General features: G+C 30.8%; 1 pseudogene; it reads left to right on the forward strand.

Moving 5' to 3' along the window:
- Positions 1 to 1,770: 1,770 nt before the first annotated feature.
- LOC128033708 (cytochrome f-like) lies at positions 1,771 to 8,085 on the forward strand (annotated as a pseudogene).
- The last annotated feature ends 11,985 nt before the right edge of the window (positions 8,086 to 20,070 follow it).

Below are 20,070 nucleotides of genomic sequence, written 5' to 3' on the forward strand. Positions count from 1 at the left end.
AATATATATTTTTAATTTAAAGTTTTATAATGATATTCGACATTTATTTCCAATGGCATAATTGCTTATTTAATCCATTTAATTATTCTTTAATCTCTAATTCAACTTTCACCCTATATGAAATTTAGTCCTTATACTTAATTACTCTTAATTTATGCAAATTCACATTACTAAAACCTAATTAACCACACATACGAGTCCGATTTTTTGTAACAGAGTCTCAGAAATGCATTTTTTGACACCCACGACTATTGGGTCATTACAAAATCCACGAGAAGCAACTGGGCGTATTGTATGTGCCAATTTCCATTTAGCGCTCGTTGATGAATTCGAGTCGTATTGTTGCCCGATCGTTAAAACAGGGAAGAATCGTTTGAGTTTGAATTGAAGTCGGATTTAGGCTAAATAGGGCTTATGGGTGTCAATGGATAGGTTTATGAAAGAAGGTTAATTAAATGTATAAGGTTTGGCTATGAAAAAAAAAAAACTTGGTGTTTGAATTTTAAAACGGTAACTTGAGAACAAGAATGAACCAACTCTTTGTTAAGGGTTGACCCGAGACTTATAGGTTCTAAAGTTGATTTTGAAAACTAAAACGGAAACCTCGACCCACTATCTAGATCAGATAGGAACCTTGGTATAATTTGGGTTGAACGCCACACGTAAACGTGATAAGTTCGATTGAACAAAAACGGTTGACGCCACTAACTACTTAGATAAGTCCACGAAGTTTTTGGACGAAATTTAAGAGAAGAATCCTCTCTAAATTTTGACAGCAATTCGTTAAAGGTTCAAAAGTCCTTTACAAAGTGAAAATTCAACTATTTATAATAATCACCTAAGCTAGCCGAATGGTCACTTACATTACTTAAAAATTAAGCAAATGAATCACTTAAATGGACTAGCTAGATTCGGCTAAACTTGGAGCTCCAATAGTCACCTTCTAGATGGATAATTGAACTTGGAACTTGAGTGAATAAATGGCAGCAACTACATTCGGTTGATGTGCTTAAAGGAGCTCATTTAATTGGAAACCATCGCTGAAAAATTACCAGCAATTAAGGAGATGCCAAATAGTCACTTTGAGTGTGAAAACCAAGTTTTGAAGAGTCCTTGAATATGAACACCTTGAACCGAACAGCCATGATGTATCCAGCAATGTGTAAGCAATAAATTCGGCTGAATGGTCACCTAAGAAACTTCAAACAGCAGCCAACTTCATTTTCCCATTCATGCATGTGCTGTCCCCTTCATGTACCTCCTTTTAATACCTTTCATGCACCAAGGACATTCATGGATAATGTACCTGCAGCAACATTCATCAAATCAATCAAATACATGTTTAGACACATTAAATTAACACTAAAATGCTGCACATTAAATTCGGCAGCCTTAGGACATAATTAAAACAAGTAATAAAGTTGACACATTAAAAACATGCATAAAAAACATATTTATAAGTTGTATAAATTAAGACAAAAATTAATAACATGTAATAATAACTCAATTAATATGCATAATTAAATTTGTCCAGATTTTAAACCAAGTAAATAATGAAAATTAATTGAGCTGTAATAAACTAATTAAATGACGCAAATAATTATTTCAGCTACTATAATAAAGGTCTTAATGATATTGAGCTGAAATTGAGCTAGTTCGAGCTCATTGAGCTTGAAAGAGCTGGAAATGAGCTAAATAAAGCTCCACAAAAACAAAATTGAGCTACGTCCAGCTTGTAAAAATGACGAGCCTCGCTTGTAGGCTGAAACAATGGCCGTTCCCGGGGGCGGGTCGTATCAGGTGCCACAAGCAGTACTTCCTGATACTGTATTTGAAGCCGTTGTTAGAATTCCTTATGATATGCAACTGAAACAAGTTCTTGCTAATGGTAAGAAAGGGGCTTTAAATGTGGGTGTTGTTCTTATTTTACCAGAGGGGTTTGAGTTAGCCCCGCTTGATCGTATTTCACCCGAGATGAAAGAAAAGATAGGCAATCTGTCTTTTCAAGCTACCGCCCCACTAAGAAAAATATTCTTGTGATAGGTCCTGTTCCTAGTAAAAAAATATAGTGAAATCACCTTTCCTATTCTTTCCCCAAACCCTGCTAGTAATAAGGATGTTCATTTCTTAAAATATCTCATATATGTAGCAGAAACAGGGGAAGGGGCCAGATTTATCCCGACGGGAACAAAAGTAATAATGCTGTTTATAATGCTACGGCAATAGGTATAGTAAGAAAAATCATATAAAAAAAGGGTACAAAATAACCATAACGAATGCCTTGGATGCACTGCCTACCCAAACTCACCCTAAATGTCTAATTTCAAATTTTAAATTAAGTTGAATTATTTATATTTAATTAACTTCCCTTATTTAATAAAAAATATATTTAATTTTCTGGATAAAATTTAATCAATGATTTAAACTTACTATTTATTTCCATCAATTAGTAAGATATAATATTCAACAAAATAAACTATGTTACAATTTGTATATGGTTTAGCAATAAATTAATTTAAATGGTAATATTTAGCTACTCTCATGACTTATTTTTAGCAAAGAGAATGAAATTTTTCATTTATTTGAAAGAGATCTTATTTTTTACAAAAGTTATTATTTATCTTTCTAATTTCAAGTTTAAATTTCTACTAACAATCCTTTATTTTATGTCTAACTATTGGGGTAATGTTCCAATAAAGGCCCATTTTTAAATTATTTACGAAAATGGGTCGTTTCTAAAAATAAGTATGGGTATGGACCAAAACCCGAAAAATGCGCTGACGTAGATGCGTTTTCAAGAGATAATCCAGAAAAACGCTTTCACGTCATCGCTTTTTTCCTTGTCTCAAGCAAAAGTGCACTGACGTGGATGCACTTTTCCCCGTGCTCGGACTAAATTTTTTAAAAAAATGTCAGTTTTTTAAAATATTACAAAACTAGACCAATTTTTTAAAAATTTATGAGAATAAGCCTTTATAAAGACCCAAAGTGGCAACACCATTTTTTTGTGCCACCAATTAGTGTGGAAATAAAACTTGCAAAATAGATTTTTAAATTGATCCAAAGTCTCATTTCTCTTATTTTCTTAAGCATTGTGCCGATCATTACCTTAACGAGTGAATTTAACTCCAATTTAATTGTAAAGTTATTAAAATATTTTTTTATTTTAAAAGGTAATTGATATTATTATATAATAATTTAAACTTTTCATACTAAAAACATTGGAACACAAAATTAATAAGTTTATATGAAAATCTCTTACTATTTAACTAATAATAATTTATTAAATATAAAATATTGTGTGATAAATAGTTTTTAAGTTTTAACTCATAGGAGCGTGGCATTCACCCCTACTGTTGTGGCCGTGACTTCCGGATCCTAGATTGTAATTGGGACAGGAGAGTAGACGTGTCATGTCGCATGATGTGGTGTCGAATGTTGGATGGAAAGTGGGTTTTGCATATGCTTTGTATAAGTTTTGCAGGCAGAAGTTGGTTTTCAATTCCATAAATAGAACATCAATTTTTAACTAACACCCTATTTCTATTGGAGATTGCAACTGTTGGACAATCTAATCTTACCAAAATGGAAACTTGAAATATATTTTTGTCTTTAAATGATAACAAGATCTAAACCTTATTTATTTATTTATGAATTGAAGATGTTTTTTATCAACCATAAATTACAATTAATACATAAAATGCAGTAGAAAAAATATCATATAAAATAGGAACTACTGCATAAATATTGTTGCCTTTTTGAGAAAAATTCAATAGAAAAGAGACAATTGCAGTAACTACGACACTGCAAATTTTAACCAAAAGATTTATCAACTCTTAATTTCATTAAAGAATTTATAAGCTTTAAACCTTAGGAGTTTAAAAGGCCCAAACACCATAAATGCACATTTTTAATTCTCAAAACCTAACAACATCTGATGATATTAGAGTTATGTGGCCCGAATCCTTATTAAAAAATAAAATATAGTGGTAAAATAAGGGGATCTGTGTAGGGCGGCTTAAGGCCGCTTCTATTTGACATTTATTAGAATAATGTTTTTCAACCTTTAAATAGATGTAGTTGAAACTCCTCCTGTATCATTCGTTTTTCAATATTAGTGAATTTCTTCTCCTCTGCCTGTGATTTTTCCCCGAAAGGGTTTCCACGTAAAATCTATATGTTGTTATTTTTCTTTATTTTTGCAATTATTCTATTGCCATTATCGACGTTAGTTTTTACAGATGATGATGAGACAATAAAGCCAACAAAATGTTTAGAGACACAACCCTATCGAACCAAGGATATAAATTTCAGCCAATCACTCGTTAGTCTCCTCATACTCTCTTCAACAATGACAACAAATACTAGGGGTAGGTTCGATTCAATCGGATTTTCTGAATTTTCTCAAATCATTCATAATAACTTAATTTGGTTCAATTTGATTTTTTTTATCCTAGTCTTTTGGTTTTAGGTTTTTGACTTATTTTAGTAAAATGAGCTCTATTTTATGACTTTTAAACATTATTTAGTAAAGTTTCAAAGTATTTTTCATAAATAGTTCTTAAAAATTTATTTTTTCAAGTAAATAAAGTATAACTAATAACTCTTATATATATATATATATATATATATATTGAAAAGTAATTTTCTGTATATAATTTTTAAGTTATTTCACTATTTTAAATATAAAATGTTTATTTTTCATAATTTGTTTTAAATAATAAAAATTATATTTAATTACAAATTAAATAAAATATAGAATTCAGTCGGGTAACTACATTTTTAACTTATATTCTAAAACCCATTAAAACTCCTCAATTTAGATCAATTTTTGATTTCTCAGTTTTTCTTACTTAGCCCAACCAAAGGCCCAAAGATTCAAGAGAGGTATGTTCGTAAAAAGGTATCACCTCCACCACCATCTATATACTAACAAATTCGCTCAAGCTTTCACCACATTCTTCGAGCATAAACTCTGCCGTACACATAATTCTTCCTTTGTCTTGCAGTAAAAAAACTAACTAACTATCAGTCCATCTATATCCCAAGAGAACATTATGATACATTTTCTGTTTAAAAAAATAAACAAATAAAAAGATTTAGGTGAAGAAATTTGAAGGAAGTGAAATAAATGAAAATGTGGTAGAGGTCACATGGAGCAGTCATTGTAATGATACTTTTTTCTTTGCTTTCACCACCTTTTTTCTTGAAGCCAAGCATCTAATTAGATAACAGTTGAGATGGATGCCTTTTGGTTACTTTACTTGTAATCTTTGCCTCTCATACAAGATATATGCATGTATGTATACTTTCATGACTCAAAGGAGCTACACACAAAGTAATGCCTCCAGTTAGTAATGGTCATAACTATAGCTAGATATACTTTCTTATAGATAGATAAGTTAGCATGTCTAGGGCTTAGAGCCTTAGTCAAATAGTCTATTGGCCTCCCATCCTAAGAAAGAATAATACAAAGGCTTGGCACATAGTTACCTTGAGCCTATTAAAAGCATTTGTAGTTTTAAGTGTAACGACCTGAATTTCAATGGTGTTAAAAAATACGGTTTCGAAACCTCATTTTCGTAAACTGAGTCTATAAGGATGAAAAATAAAGATTGACGAAGTTAGTATGAAAATATATTGAAATTCGGTTAAGTAATTTAAACGAGAAAATAGTTAATTAAAGCTCAAGAACTAAATTGTAAAAGTTCAATCCCTATTGATTTTTAATTTAGAAAATACTTGAGGACCTAGATAGCAATTATCTAAAGGACTAAATGGTTATTAAACCATTGTTCTATTATGAGTTGTGGGAATTGATGATGATGATAGCGATTAAATTAAAGTAATTATAATTAAAGAAAATAAATAAGGTTAATTAATAGCTTAAAAATGATTAATTGGTTTTAATTCATTCTTAATCCTACTATATACAATAAAGTTTGTAATGACCCGGTTTTCAATGGTGTCAAAAAATGAGGTTTCGTGACCTCATTTTCGTAAATCGAGTCCGTAAATATTAAATAAGGATATTTACGGAGTGTTTGTATAGATGAATTGAATTTTGGTTAAGTAATTTAGCTGAAATTGTGGTCAATTAAGGTCTAGGGACTAAATTGTAAACGTATAATCGCTATAGAATTTTAATTAGGAAATGGCTTGAGGACTTAAATTGCAATTAACCAAGGGTCTAAAATGGTAATTAAAAACTTTATAAAAATTAGATAGTGGACGATAATGTTATATATTGATTAATTAAGTAAAATGAGATTTATTAAGATAAAGCGTAATCAATTAAGTTAATTAACAAATTAACCTTAATATAAAAGGGAATTTAGTGGAAGGAGAGATGAAATATCATATTCTCCAACCGACCAAAACAAAGAAACCAAAGAGGAGGATGCCATTGTTAAGGTTCTAGATATTCGGCCTTTAATTCAAGTAAGTCCATAGCTAATTTTTCTTTGATTTTTATGAAAATTGAATCATGGGAGCTTGATTTAGCTAGACCATGCATTAATTTGTAAAAATATTAAAGTTTTATAAAGTTACCATTGTTGAGAATTGGATGAAATTGGTGTAAAATTGTTAGAAATTAAGCTTAGATTAAGAAAATGACTAAATTGTAAAGCTTAATTGTTGATTTTGTACATTAGAGACCGAATTGAATAAAATTAAAATCTATCATTAAATTTCGATAGGAATAGAAAGTAGGAGGTCCCTAATTAATATATGTGAAATCGAATTTTAATCCGAAGCTCTAGATCAAAAGTTATGCTTGTCCCAAGTTTAGGGACTAAATTGAATAAATTTCAAAATATGATTGGCTTTATAATTGAATGTGATTTGGATGGAATTGATATTGTATTATTGTTGAATTATTATTTGTAGCTAAAGATGTTGATGAGCCATCGAGAGGGAAAGGAAAGACTAGAGCTGATGACGAGTGACGCGAGCTTTCGGTTTGTATTTCTATGATTTGGGGCCAATTTAATTAATGTATATTCATGTTATTTTGCATTATATAATGTTATGGTGAGTTGTTATGGGTTATTTGAATTGGATTGCTACGGTTGAGATTGAATATCTAGATAGAGACTAAATTAAATAGAATAGAAAATTGTATGATTTGATTGATATATGACAATTGGTATGAAATTGAGTTGAAACATGCTATATTATATGATGAATTGATGGTTAATTGGATATGATAAAGTATGAATTGAACTATATATAATGAATAAAAAAATTTGGTTACCCTATTAGCAGTTCGGACCGAGTTGGATATAGTTGGCATGCCTAGGGTCAGGATATTGATTGAAAACCATCGTTGTGAAGCAACCCGGGGTGGTAGATTATACATGTAAAGTCATTGTTTTCGGGCAACTCGGGGTGAAAATATAATTAGAATGTGAAAACCATTTTTGTCGACAACATGGGGTGGTAGTAATATATACATGTATAGCGTCATCGTTGCTGAGCAACCCGAGGTGACGGATCCGCATGTCCATCTGAGTTATTGTCTAGTTAATAGGGTTTAAAAATATATGGATTGGCTAAATGATGTAAGGTGAATTGTGATTGACATATGATATTCGACAACATACGAAATGAATTGAAACGAGCCTTGGGAGCCGGTCGAGTAATAATGAGCCAATAGGCTCGGAAATGATTGAAATGTGACATATGTGTATATATGCTAAGAATGATAAATGAATTAGCACATATGATCTAGAGATGATAAGTGAAATGAACCAAATGGTATGTGAAATTATAAATGGTTGGTAAGCTTGTGTATATACTTAAATGAATTGGTGCAAGTTTGGTTATATATACTTATCATTGTGAAAATGGTTTTGTTTCGGTATGAAGTGACACGAGTTTATGTTATAAATTGAATTTTAATTGTATGTACAAAATTGTTAAAACTTGTTTTATATTTACTTGAATCATGGAAATACCACTAAGCATTTTTGCTAACCATATGGTTTGTTTTCTCCATGTGTAGTTATAGTTGATCCCGAGAGCGCAAGTAGTAGATCCAGCATCCCTGAAGCAATCCCCGACTCAGATAAGTTTGTATAGTTCCGTTTTATTTTAAGCATGGCATGTACCTAGGTCGAGTCGATTTACGATCAAATTAATGATGTTGTTGTATTGAAGTTTGAATAGATAGGTTGAAAATGGTTAAAAGATGGAGTTGCATATGTGAATTGGCTTGCATATTTGGTTGTATGAAAGTTGGTTATTTTTGGAACTTATATATGAATGTATGTATATCAACTTGATTAATATATGATAGATATGACATAGTTGTTCAATTAATGTATGTGGTTAGGTAGTTTAAAGACATAAGTGATGAAATATTCTAAGGTTGAACATTTATGAATGTTGTGTTTGGTTGATTTGGTGAATGGTATATGAAGAAATTGTTGTTTTAGGAGTAGCTAATTGGTATCTTTAGAAACAGTATACCACATCGCGACATCGAGCATTTCTCGTTGCGACGAGACCTAGACCATATGCCACGAAGCGATGTTTGAACATTATTTAAAAATTCAATAAATTTAGCGCTCAATGTTTACAAAAGTTTTCATTTAATTTTAATTCTAAAGAAAAATAAAGTTAACCCTAAACATTTACAAATCACTTAGATTTTTATTCAACAAGCAAAAGCTAAAAAGATAAGTAGACTGAACCCTTCTGTCATCATAATGTTAAGTTTGATGAAGCTTTCCTCTTGGGCAACGTATGGAATTTTTTGAACTTCCATACATATTTTGAACTTTTTAACTATTTTTCCTTCTTTTAAACTTTTCAAATTAAAATAAAATTGATAAATTTTGTAAATGTTCAAGGCTAACTTTATTGAATTTTTAAAATTAGAACCAAATAAAAAATTGTAAAATTGAACTCTAAATTTGTTTAAATTTTAAATTTAGGATCAAATTAATAAAATATATAAACATTGGAGGGCTAAATTTGTTATTAGATCAATAAAAATAGGCCGCATCAACTTTCCTTTAAGTATTTAACTCGGGTGACTAAAATTTTAAAATTTGAAAACTTTGGTGATGAAATAGAAAGTTTTTGAAGTTGGGTGACCACCCAAATAGTTTACTCTAAATTTTATTAGAATGTATGATTATTTAGTATAATATCAAGTTTTATATTTTTGTTTGGACAATTTGAATGAACTGTAATATTTTTTAATTTAGTTGATATGATATAAAATTATTTAAAAGTATATTTTATTAAATTGTTGATTTGATTTTTTATAAAAATATATAAGAAAAAAACTGAAACTATTTTAGACTCTAAAATAAAATGATTTAAATTGAATTTTGATATTTGGGAGGATCTAAAAAATACTTAATCCACTCAAATATATAGGAGTAGAATTAAATTTAAAAATACTAAATTTTATCATATTCATGATGTGGGTAAAAAAACATGATAATAAAATATAATATATAAAAAATTATCGAAAACATTTTTCTCAAATACAATGGAAGATGGTCATAATTCAACTTTAAAATTGACAAAATGTCGATGAGTGAAAGTATCATGCATGCATTAAAAAACAATAATTTCCATCAAATTTCAAAAATTCGAATTCACATCCTTTTGACTTTGAGTTCTTAAACAAGACACCAATCTTTGTTTATTTTTTCTATGTAATTTTCACGATATATATCAAGAAAAATGCGACGACAGAAATGGTCCATTTCTTGTTTGAAAGGAAAGCATTCACTATGCGTAAGACAATCACTGTATTTCATCACAAACACCCCACAATCAACCAAGCTTAACATTATAGGAAAAAAATAGACAAATTTGTAATAGAACAGCTAAACAAAAAGTTACGAAGCTCTAGATTACGAAAAATACTAACTTTTTTTGCTTTGGGATATTATTACGCACTACAAATGGCCATTCATTTGCATCATTGGGAGTAAAAAAGCTTTTGAAGCATTGTAATACTTTAACAAGTTTTTTGAAATGGTAAGAAAGTATTTGAGAGGATGGACATGGATCCAACCATGAAATTTTTTTCCCTTGATATCAACATATAAAAGAACCCAATGTGATGATAAGCACAATGGTAGAAACAACTACAATCACAAAAAGAAACAACATTACATTTGTTTTTGTTAGTTATGGTTAGGAATTTCAATAACATTTGATATTCTCAGTTTGAGTTTTCCTATCATATCGTAATTAAAAGCATTTTATCATTTGCATTCACAAACACAATTTAAATCAATTCTAAGCTAAAAAGAAAATTTAAAAAAATTCAAAGAGCTTACTTTTTGCTCACCCGTTAGCTTTTCAGCTTTAAACCAAGCTAATACTTCATGTTCTGATTTGAATCATTCTATCAATTGAGTCTGATGACTGCAAAATATATGGTACGTTATATATATAATGTTTAAAAATAATAACAATTTCAATTTAAAATACCAATAGATTTTGACAAGATAAAGGTTTTTACAGCTAAATGGGAGCTAAATGAATAGTGATTGATGTATGCATTTGGAAAATTTTCAAATCTCTTCTTAAGCAATTCGAAGAAAGCGTTCACAACTTGCATCATAACATAAAAAAATCAACATTATTGATTTATCTAAAATTATTTTCATACTAGACTGCAGACATGATAACATTGAACACAACCTGATAACTAATGCATGACACAAAATATAATTATGAAAATGATACAAATACATGAATTATCGAATTAATTTATGCTAGATCACTATACATTTGATAATTACTTACCGAATCATTAATATAGTACTTTTTCGAGTTTCATCATCTTGGGTACCATGAATAAATGGGCTAATTCATTACCCATCAATTTAAACTCTATATATTGTCCAATCATTTTTTGTGAAATATAGACATTGTTATATAGTTAGATTATGATGATCACTTCATATTCTAATATTAACTCATCAAAGCTAGCAACATACCCATTCAACTCATTCCTTTGCCATTTATCTAGTTGTTTATGGTCCTTGCTTGTAAACCTTGAGAGTAAATATAACTTAACATCCTACAAGAACAATAACCAAAAAAATCATGATGTAAAAACATTAATATATGCATAAAACCAAAAGAATGTAGGTGTATATATAACCAATGAAATAAAGTATGAACCTATTCACACCATGATCCTTGCTCCTTCAATGTTGTTTCATTATCAGACTCGGAAGATGAACTTTGGATTTGATCTAATTGATTATTATCGAGCGATGCGTCTTCGCTCAAAATTTCTATTACATTATTATTGTTTCTTCCAAAATTAAGTTTTGTATTAAGAAGCTTTGGTTAATAATTTAAGTCATTTTCAATGTTAAGGAAAACCAAATTCAAGTAGTTTGTTTAGTTGAAAATACTTCATGATTTTGATGATATGATTTCTTGACACATTCTGTAAAGAAAGAGTTCTCATCTTTTCAATTCAAGTGAAATAATAACATTTAATGATAAAAATGGTAAAAAAAATAACATTCAATTTCCTACCATTTTGTTGGAAGCTTTGGATTTGTTTCCACTGCCAGTTTCTCTATAACACTGATTTTTGCAACTTTTCACTATTTACAGCCCTTTTAGATTCAAATCAAGATGAGAAAAAAGGAAAAAAAAGCTTGTAAGAAAAATCAGAAGGATAAAAATGATGCAATAGCAAATTAAATAATCAAATTAATGTATTTACTTAGCATTTCACAAAGAGGTTCATTTGAATAATATTGTGATGCCATCCAATTAAAATAAGATGGATTACCATATTATATTTCAACCGTTTAATTAAATAATCAAATTAATGTATTTAGCTTCTATTGACATTTCACCAACAGGTTCATCTGAAGAACATTGTGATACCATCCAATTAAAATAAATTGAATTACCATATTATTTGTCAATAGTTTAATTAATTTCAAATTAAATAAAAACATTGACATCCAAATTTGAGTACCATAGTAGTTAATGATAATAAGTATGGTTCAATTACCATTGTTGTTGTTGTTGGAATCTTTGGCAATGTCTTTGGTACTATTAGCTTTTTCACAATTTCAAGGTTTGAAAATTTTTACCACATAAGTGACCTCATCATCCATCTTCCTTTTCCTTTTCTCCTATGAAATGAAAATGCATTAAGGTAATCCAGTTTTCATGGTGTATGGAAAAATAATTAATGGAGATAGCCTCTAATCATAATTCATGTACAACACCTACCGTATTTTGTGTGAGTTCATGATTTTCTCCCTCATTTGTGATAGTAAATGAAATTATTTAAGTGATGAGATAATGTAGCTTTAAAGAATATATTAGACTCTCTTAATGAAGTGTAGGAGATCAAATGAAAGGATATAAACAAATTAAGAGTTATGACTTACTTTCTTTAAGATTTTCCAACCAATTTTGATTGCATAGCAAAGCTTCCATGATATTAGGGTCCAAGTCATTGTAGCTTGAAGGCATGATCATGGTACTAACAACAGAACATGTCATAGAAACTTATACCAACATTGCAAGGTGATCACGACCCATCTTTGAAAGAGTAGGGAACCTTAGAGAATTAACACGCCACCAACCAAGTATGTCTCCATTTAAGGGAAGTGCAAGCTCCGACTCACCTAAGTAATCCTCATGCTTTGACTTTCATGAGGGTAAAAATTTATTGAAAGAGTAAAAAATACAATCATTTGCAGTCTCTGTTGTCAAAGAATTAGAATCATCCAATATTGAAGTGGATGCAATCAAATTTCTAGCTCCATTGGTATATTCGCAGTAAACATCTATAAGAACTTTATATTAAACTTGTTCAGTTGCATCTTACTATCATGGCAATAAATCACTTTATATGAGAGCTCCACAATTTTAAATTTAACCTTGGATCAAGAACAGATGCAATAGCTAATTCCAAATTACATAAGCTCCAATAGCAATCAAATTTCCTCTTCATCAATGTAAGAAATGCATGGATGCTCTTTTCCAACTAAAGAAATTTATTGTAAATGTCACAAAGCATTCGAAAGTAGAAACTTACAGTAATGGATAAGTTCCTTTGATATCATTAAAACATTTCAAACAACTCTTTAGAGCTATGGCATTCTCCTATTCCTCCATCGATGGGTTTAGTTCAAAATTGCCATCAACTTGCTCCAGCTGACAAAAGATTTCTCTTGATTTCAAAGCACCAACAAGTATGTCAAAGTCTGATTCTAGCTTGAAAGAAAGATCATCTCATGATTTCTCACATTGTAGCTTCACTTGATCTACAACTTCTTGAAATTTTAGTCTCCCATGTGTTGTTTCAGTGACATGTTCAATGGATTCCCAAAATTTATGAAGTATACTATACATCTCATGATAACCATTCTCAAGAAAACTGCAACTAATGAACCAATGAGTTGAAGAAAGCGAGCATTGATCACGAACACAAGTTTCTTTTATTTGCTAAAACATTTCCTCATTCAAAGAAAGATCATCCATAATTATGGAATATATTTCCTTACCTAGATTTGATTCTGAAACTGATCTCCGGATAATTTCACTTAAAGCCTTTGTGTCATATATATGCTTCAAAATTTTAAACGAAAGAATCTTCATCTTCAGTTTCCATTCATCATCAAGACCATTCTTCCACAAACTGACTCTGAAATTGAACTTACAAGCAAGTTTATCAAAACCCTGTCGAACTTCTCTTTTCTTTTCCTAATAGAAGTTAGATAACAATTTATCTCTTGATTGAAACTCAAACATCGACTGCAAACCTTTCACAAAATTCTTAAAGGCTTCTTGACCAGCCAAATCTAATGGATGTTGATGAATAATATCCATTTTCAAAAGATCCAAGTGACTCCTTTGTTAATCAAACGTTGAGTTTCTTTCATTGGTATCAACTGGCTTTCTTGATTTTGGTTTTTCTTTCCAGGACATACTTTCAAGTGTGTGGTTCCATTCTTGCTTGACCTTGTAAGCACCTTAGGGAAATGTTTACATTTGGCTACTTGTTTTCCATCTTCTTCAAACTTATCAAAGCCCACCCAAACCTTACACCATGACTTTCTATGTTTGTTTCATTTTGTTTTCACAATCTAAGAGTCATCATTGAAAATAATCTATGAAAAATGAGAATAATAAATCATGTATATTACTTTATATGATTTCAATATTTTATCCAAAGGGAAAATCTATTTAATAGTACACACATACAATATTTAAGCAAACAATATTGATGCAATGTTGAAAAGATATTCCGCCAATAATGTAAAAAAGGTAACTAAATTTACTGTGGATTTAATTTCATTAAGCTTATTATTGATGTAACTTTCTCCTTATGGGTTTCTATGGAACTAATTAGGTTAAAAAACTAGATTTCCATTTTAGATGACTAAATGAATGCATACATTGAAAGATGAATAATAATAAAATTAAAAGATAATAAACTAGAATATGAAATTAACAAGGAAGAATAAATAATTACCTTGTTATAAGGCATTTCTAGTGTGTTAAAAGCAACTGCAACAACCTTTGATGAAGACTTGGCGAGTCAAAATTAGGAGCCACCCCCTTCTTAGGGCAAATGTTATTATCATATTAGACCCTTAAATGCTAATCCATAATGAATTTAGTATTGAAATAATATAAGAATATATAACGTAATGTAATTACCTAGTCAATATTGTAACACCCCAAACCCAACCTAGACGTTATGGCTAAATCTGGCGATGTCACATAGAATGGTATTTGAAAACAAGATTGTCGAGTTAAAACTGTTACAGTTAGTTAGCTTTTATTTTATTCGGAAAAAAATAAGTACTAGTTGATTTTCTTTAAAACTTGTCTCTTAGCGGAAGCTTTTGTAACCAATTCATTTATGGAAAATCGTTTCTATTTACGAAAACCTTAGTTTTTAGAAAAATCATGTTTTGTTGAGTTGCAGTTTAAAAAAAATCCATAGAAATAGTATAAAGTCCCAAATTTAAAGCAAATCAGTCCATAGTCCAAAAGTTACATCAAAAACCCCAAATAAGTAATAAATTCTAGACATTAACGGAAATCTAAAATTTACGTGTGGCCACCATCGAGTCCTCCGCTGCACCGACCCGTCAAGTCTGGGGATTACCTGTACAGATTAAACAGAAAAAGGGTGAGTTTTCATAAACTTAGTGTGTAATCCCCACAGAAAACATGCATACAGATATTCAACAGCATTCAGTTAGATACAGTTTGGGGCCTGGGCCCATCACGAATCGATTTGACCTTAGCCTGTTCATATCTGATCTCGAGAATACATTAGGGCCTTGGCCCATATCATATACAGAATGCAGATACAGTAAATCAGAATCCTACCCACCAGCCTCTACACACTATCTCCGTCCAACCCTAGACACCATGTGGGGATTAAATCAACCCACCCATCCCTACACACCATGCTGTACCGAAATGCGGCACATAATCAGAAGATTGCAGCTGAGCTGCCAGATAATAGGCTTAATAGCCTTCAGACACTTCCTCCAAATATCATCAACCCACCCCGATGCAATGCAATCATGCAAAATATGTCATGCTATTATGCAATTAATAGTACATATGCAAAATAAGTCATGCTCGGTATAGAAACCAGACAGACAGATCACACATATAGGGGTCTAAGTAAAGCTTACCGACCCTACAGTAGGTCCACAATCGACTTGGGCGACCCGTGCAACCTTACAGAACTTTTTAGAAAAACGGGCTCACACGCCCATGTGGCATGCCTGTGTAGGCCTACATGCTCATGTGGCCCACTCAGCCCAAATTGGCCTTGGCCGCGTGATCTATTTGTAATGTAACCCGTGCTAGCTAAATATTCATATATGTTTTCACTATTTACTTATATGTTCCTTCAAAACTGTCTACTTGAGCTAGTGTTACTAAATTATTTATATTTTGAGCTACAGAATTCCGAATTAAGATCTGCTTAATGTTTTTGAAATTAGACTCAAATACCTTTCTACCATAAAATTTTCAGAATTTTTGGTTCAGCCAATAAGTACAGTAAAATCTTCAATCTTACCCCTGTTCTGCTATCTGACAGCTTCGTCCCTTCTTTGCTAAAAATTAATTATCTCTTAGTACAAAATTTGGATGATGTTTTCATTTGTTTCTATTGAAAATAAACTCATTAATAATTCAAACATGTAAATTTTAACCCCTAATTATTTTTCTCCAATTTTTGGTGATTTTCCAAAGTCAGAACAGGGGAACCCGAATTCAATCTGACCTTGTCTCACAAAGTTTATTATACCTCACAATTTACAATTCCATTACTTACACAGTTTCTTCTATGAGAAACTAGACTCAAGAAGCATATTTTGTTCATCCTCTAATTCAATTTTCACAATTTATGGTGATTTTTCAAAGTTAGCCTACTGTTGTTGTCCAAACAGCAAGAAATTTCGGCTTTTCGCCGAATACTATTTTTTTTTTTGCGTTTCGGGTACACACCTGGTTTTGTTTGATGCTAAAACAGTCCTCGAGCACTCCGAAGCCTATAATTGAACAAATAACACTAATTTAATCTCACATAGCGTGATCCCAAATTGAACTCGTATTGATGTTTTAACCCATAAGCGACTAAACCTTACCTTCAACCGATAAACAGTAATTCCCACACAAACTAATACTCCAATTGGGATAAACAAAACACTTTAGAAGAAAGTTAACAAATAGAGACAAATCACTTATCTAAAACTTACCGAACGATCACAGACAAACGTGGAGCGACACGAGGCAGAGTGGGAAAAAGAAAAATCAAGAAGATGAAGGGTGAAAGAGAGCAGAAATTTGGCAGCAATGAAGAGAAAAATGGTAAAAGGGTGGAGGGATTTTGGGGAAAGTAAAAAAAAGGGGAAAAAATATGAACAGAATATTTGATAACCACCCTAATCCCTTATTTCTCTCTATCAAACTCCCCACTAAATCCACTACTCAGATTTTTAGTCCATCTCAAACTCTTCTGGACGCACGAGCAAAAATAATGCCCACGCCAAGATTCAAACACAGACCTCCTTCACACCAACACTCCACTTATCCACCAGACCAGCAGGCACATTCTGTTAATTATTTGTCAACTTTTACTTAAAAGCCTACTGACCAACCAAAATTTGCCCAAGTCCTGGCTTGAACTTGGGACCTCCCAAACACACCCAGAACACATAACCACTAAAGCAGACAGATATTTTGTGCCAAACATTCATAATACCCAAAATTAAAATTTTAGGGCGTTACAAATATGCCCATTTATTTCTATTACATCAACATCCATTGCTTCTTCAGTTGTGTTTGAAGATGTTGGAATGTTTGAAATAGCTTCTTTTTGGAACCTAATTCTGCTATCTTGAACCCTCACTCTTACAAATTGTGTCTTCATATGTTTCAAGTCATTGAAAATTTGAAGAGCCAAAGATTTTGATTTTTCACTCTCAGTTGCAGGCTAATAAAATTCTACTACATAGACATCATTACTTGTGTAACGATTTTGTAGACATATTACAACAACTATGTTATAATCCTCTACATCTTTCGGAAAGTTTTAACCTTGAATGATTTACTTGATATACTAGAAGTTAGGAAGAATTTAGTGCCTAGAAGTTTATTAAATAAATTTGGTTTCAAACTTGTTTTTGAGGTAGATAAGTTTATTACATCTAAGGTAGGAATTTTTGTAAGGAAAAGGTATATGTATGAGAGCATGTTCAAACTCAATATTATTAATAAAATAAAACAATCTTTCTACTTATATGGTTAAATCTTCTCGTTTATGGCAATATAGATTAGGTCATTTGAATTATAGAAAATTAAACGACATGCATAAATTAGATTTAATTCTTGTTTCTAATAATAATATTGAAAATACAATACATGCATGTTAACTAAAATTACAAGAAACCCTTTCTCTAAGGTTAAAAAGAAAACAAAGTTGCTGATTTGATACATAGTGATTTATGTGACATACATAATACTCCTACATTAGGTGGAAAGAAATATTTTGTTATTTTTATTGATGATTGTTCTAAATATTGCTATGTATATTTATTGCATTCAAAAGATGAAGTTGAACTCTATTCATTGAATCCACTGGTATTATCCATCAAGTTTCAGCCCCTTACACACCACAACAAAATGGTGTAGCTGAAAGGAAAAATAGAGTCTTGACTGAAATGATAAATTCAATGGTATCATATTCAGGTCTTGAACAAGGTTTTTGGGAAGTAGCTGTTCTAACAGCTTGTCATATATTGAATAGAGTTCCTAATAAGGAAACTAAAATAACCCCCTATGAAAAATGGAAGAAAAGGAAACCAAACCTTAATTATTTGAAGGTTTGGGGCTGTAGAGCTATTGTCAAAGTTCCAACACTTAAACGTAAAAAGTTAAGTAAAAGAGGAATTGAATGCATATTTATAGGATATGCACATAATAACAAGGCATATAGGTTCATGGTAATTGAACCAAATGATTCAATTTCAATTAATATCGTTATTGAATCAAGAGACATTATTTTTCAAGAAAATAGATTTAATTCTATTTCAAGACAATTACAGCCACAACAATTTATTCATTCTTCAAATAAGAATGAGATTCTATTGGAACAAGTTGATAATAATGATGAATTTTATATTGGAACAAGTTGGTAATAATGATGAATTTTATCAAGAATTAAGAAGAAGTAAAAGGATTAAAAAGGCCAAAGATTTTGGATCAGATTTCATTATAGAAGGAAAAGGTGAAATATGCAATAAGATACCTTATTGTTATAATACAGAATCTGACCCTATTACATTTGAAGAGGCAATGAAATCTCAAGATTCTACGTTTTAGAAAGAAGCAATAAATGATAAGATGGATTCAATAATGGGAAATCAAACTTGAATCTTAGTTGATCTTCCATTAGATTCCAAACCAATAGGTTGTAAATGGATATTCAAAAGGAAAATGAAGGTTGATGGAACCATTAATAAATTTAAAGCAATGTTGGTAGCCAAAGGTTTTACACAAAAACAAGGTATTGATTACTTTGATACATATGCTCCAGTAGCAAGAATTGCTACAATTAGACTCTTAATATCACTTACCTCAATATATAATTTGGTTGTTCACCAAATAGATGTTAAAACTCCATTTTTAAATGGTGAATTGGAAGAAGAAATGTACATGGAACAACCAGAATGATTTGTTGTTCCAAGACAAGAGCATAAGTTATGTAAGCTTGTTAAATCTTTATATAGACTTGAACAAGCACCAAATCAATGACACCAAAAGTTTGACAAGGTTGTTTTAGCTAAGGGCTATAAAATAAATGAATCCGATAAGTGTATATATAGAAATTTTGAAAATGGAAAAGGTATTATAATTTGCTTATATGTAGATGACATACTAACTTTTGGCACAAATTTGGAACAAATAGAAAACACAAAGAAATTCTTATCAAACAACTTTGCTATGAAGGATATGGGTGTAGCGGATGTTATTCTTGGGATTAAGATAACGCGAGATGAAAGAATTATAGCTTTATCACAATCACATTACATTGAAAATGTGCTTAAAAAGTTTGATCTTTTCAACTGTATACCAGCATCTACACCCATGAATCCTCAAATGAAATTAATATTTAATGCTAGTAGAAAAATTGATCAATTGGAATATACAAGTCTAATTGGTTGTCTTATGTACATAATGACTTGTATAAGACCAGATATTGCATATGTTGTTGGGAAATTGAATAGGTACACAAGTAATCCAAGTAGTTTGCATTGGCAAGCTTTGAATAGAGTACTTAGGTAATTAAATAAAACTATTAATTATGGATTGTGTTATAATGGATATCCTTCAATTTTAAAAGGGTATTCGAATGCTAGTTGGATTACAAGTTTGGAAGATCATGCATCTACTAGTGGATGGATCTTCATTCTTAGTGGAGGAGATATTTCTTGGGGTTCCAAGAAACAAACATGTATTACTGATTCCACCATGACAGCAGAATTTATTGCATTAGCCGTTACATCTAAAGAA

This window comes from Gossypium raimondii, chromosome 1 (assembly GCF_025698545.1).
Source record: "Gossypium raimondii isolate GPD5lz chromosome 1, ASM2569854v1, whole genome shotgun sequence".
In the NCBI taxonomy this organism is placed as follows: domain Eukaryota; kingdom Viridiplantae; phylum Streptophyta; class Magnoliopsida; order Malvales; family Malvaceae; genus Gossypium; species Gossypium raimondii.